Raw genomic sequence first — 3333 nt, forward strand, 5'->3', positions numbered from 1 at the left:
TTAGTGGCATGGATTGGAACTACTAAAGTCTACAAGAGGAGAACCATGAGTGTTGACAAGTGTCTGTGGGACCCACACTGGATCGCCATGACTTGAAAGAGAACCAGCTAGGAAGCATCCTAGAAGCAGCATAATGTTTGTAACGAGCAAAACTCCAGGCTGTTGTTTTGACTCTTTTGCTCTGATCAGTCAGTACTGTTAATTCCTCTATTTCTTGAATCTAACACACAAAAATACAGTGATGAGCCTTGCGAGAAACAAAGAGAAAAGAACCATATCCCACCTTTCTAAGGTGACCTTAGTGTCTCTTCTCACATTGTAGTTTCTGGGTAAGCTCACTTCAATTTTACTTTCTTTGTGCATTTGGTTCTATTTCTCCATGTTTGTGTGTGTGTTTGTGTAAAACCTATAATGTAGTAGAGCCATGAGGTTCATGCTGGTCAGCAGGGCTGCAGGGGATGGCTTTCTTGCTACAGATGTTTGGTGGGTTGCGCCTTTGTGTTTCAACTCTTTGGGATCTGCAAGAAATGAGATTTTCTACTATTTTTGATGATGTAAGTTCTGTTGCAATGACCATCATCATGGCCGCAGTATCATGCTTCATTGCTACGAGGAGAAGATGATTTTAAAGCTTCAGCTTGAATTAGACTCTTCACTGTGTATATTTTTATCGTCACCATATTCATGTTATGGTTTTTATTTAGTCTGCCATGTATGCTTCTTCCAGGTCTTTTAAGCTTTTGTTGTTTTCATCGTTGTCACTTTCTTTATTTCACCGTTGTCTTTAACCTCGGATATGTTGGTTTGGAAACACACACAAAAAATATCATTCAACCTATAGGTCATTAGAACTATTGATTTTATTGTTATTAAGGAGAGTGCGTGGCTTAATGGTAAGAAGACTTCGTAGCTCATTACACTTACAAATCTAAGAATTATGAGTTTGAATAGTGTCAAGCTCTATTATTGCTTAGCTTGTCCTATGCTATACAATAGTAGGGTTTAAATTAGGTGAAGGGCAATGACCACATGCACAAACCCCCCCACCTTTTTTTCTTTTTTTTTTTGAAATAAGAAAAGATTTTATTAATATTACAATTATTTATGTACTAAATTTGTGTCTTAGTTCTATAGGGACAACTCGGTTGGAGGTAATAATTAATTGTAGTGTTTTCATAATCCATATATATGTCAATTGACATAGAAAAATTCATAAATTTTCTTTGATTCTCACACATTTACTTTTATATGTTAAAATATGGAAATTTCTGCATCAATTACGGCCAAATATTTTTTACCCCTTGTGTTATGATGGGTCCATATGAAATGATTTAGCAAGTTTAGGTGTGTGAAAATTTTAGTGGATTTTTTAAGAGCCGGTAGACTTATTCTTTCATGATTTGTAGTCCCTTAGAACATTCGTACTTTCCTCGCTATATGCTACTTCTAGAAAAATTTCAACCTAATCAACCCTAAAACAACCCACATTGAGCCCAAGAATGCATTGCATAGTAATAACAAATGAACAGGACCTTGATTCCTTTATTGAGCTATCGTTAATTGCCAATGCTAAAAAATTAGGTTACCATCACCGGCTCGTAGGTTGAAGATTTGTGGTTTGGTTCTTGGTTTGGGTTGGTTTTTGTGGGTTGATTAATTTGTGTGGTGGTTGCTTAGGTGGGTGTGATGTGATTTGTGGGTTGGTTCTTGATAAATTTTTGGGTTGCTGTGGTTTCTTGGGATGATTTTTGGAAAGAGGAAAAATAATACTTAAATGGTCTATGAATAGTAGATTAGTTAAAGTAAAAAAAAAAAAAAAAAAAGAGTTTTTGGAGCCAATTCCGCTGAAAGTACATTGAATCCGATGCTAATACTTTAATGTATAAGAATCCACTAAATTTTGAATGTATTACGTTAAAATATAACTATAAGAGACAAGACGGAAAATACCACTAGAATACACTACTAAAAAAAACGGGCTATGGTTATATAACTCATGAATAACTATTATATTGAAGAATTATCCATTTAATGTTTTTCTAGTATGTTTTTACTTAATAATTCTATGGTTAAGATGGGGGACTGGAGGATTTCAACTTTAAAAGCTTCAGTCAAAAAAATACAATCAAGTGCCAACCAATTAAAGTACAATGCTATTAGTTTTTTTTATTTGTTTAAAAGAGAAGAATTTTATGTTTTACTTTGCTCAAATATTTGAAAGCCACTGCATTCAAACATAAAAAACTTTAACAGCCTCTTTAGGGAATAGATTTTTTTTTTTTTTTTTTCCCTTGAATGAAAAAAGGGAGCTGGCAGGTAAGTTCATGCCCCCTACCTGTGGAAAAATTATAAGGTCCACATGATGGACAAGTGACGTGGTTTATCATTCCACTAAAAAACTCATACCTGTTTAAAATTGTTGAGTTATAAATTTTATTAAAACAGAACCTGATTACTGACTCAGCAATTTTAAATAAATGGGAGTCTTTTAGTGGAATGGTGGACAAGTGACATGGTCCACCAGAGGATTGTATAATTTCTCCTATCTGTGAGCTCCTTTTTTCATTCAACCAAAAACAAAAACATCCTTTTTATTTATTTATTATTATTAAGGAGATTGACGACTTCCATATGCTTCTCGATCCGGGACCATATTCAATATATATTAACATGCAATTCTTGTGATGTAACTTAGTTGGACTAACAAAAAACCAACTCCGACAATCTTGAGTAGCTCGAATAGAAGAACCAACAAGTCCAACAAATAAGATCTTACATCCACCATTAGATGAGGACTGGGAATGGCGAGTTTAGGACCTCATTGATTGGGCTGCTCATGATTAGGATTGTGGTGTCATTGCTACTAATTTCCATAGGGATGATGCGGAAGCTATAGTTCGGGTTCCCTTGAGTAGAAGACATATACCTGATGCTATAATGTGGCTTCCTAATAAAAATGGGGACTACTCGGTGAAATCTAGCTACCAATCTAAGGAGGATTGTGGCTTAGGGGGGAGAGCTCAGGGAGGACTGATGATGGGTTGCTTTGGCAGAGATTGTGGAAGAGCTAGTTGCCTAACAAGATAAAAGTATTTGGATGGAGGGTTTGCCAAGATATTTTGCTAACAAGGGAAAATTTGGCTAGCACTTGTTGCTTATGCGGACAGAACACACAGTCGGTGCTTCATGTCCTGTGGGAATGTGGAGTAGCTTAAGATGTCTGGGCTACCAGTAGGATTTGTTGTAGAAGTGTGCGAGAAGCCAACAGTGGTGGCGCCACGTACATTTTAGGGTGTTCCCAGGAACACCCTAAACTGAATTTTTTTATATATA

The 3333-nt window shown here is 35.9% G+C and overlaps 1 long non-coding RNA gene across 1 annotated transcript; it reads left to right on the forward strand.

Annotated features, from left to right (window-relative positions):
* The first annotated feature begins 210 nt into the window (after positions 1-210).
* Positions 211-917, forward strand: LOC142642070 (uncharacterized). The gene is made up of 2 exons (XR_012845578.1): positions 211-329; positions 421-917. It is a non-coding gene; the product is annotated as an uncharacterized LOC142642070 (long non-coding RNA).
* Positions 918-3333: the final 2416 nt, after the last annotated feature.

The sequence above is a fragment of the Castanea sativa genome, chromosome 7 (assembly GCF_040712315.1).
Source record: "Castanea sativa cultivar Marrone di Chiusa Pesio chromosome 7, ASM4071231v1".
NCBI classification, from domain to species: domain Eukaryota; kingdom Viridiplantae; phylum Streptophyta; class Magnoliopsida; order Fagales; family Fagaceae; genus Castanea; species Castanea sativa.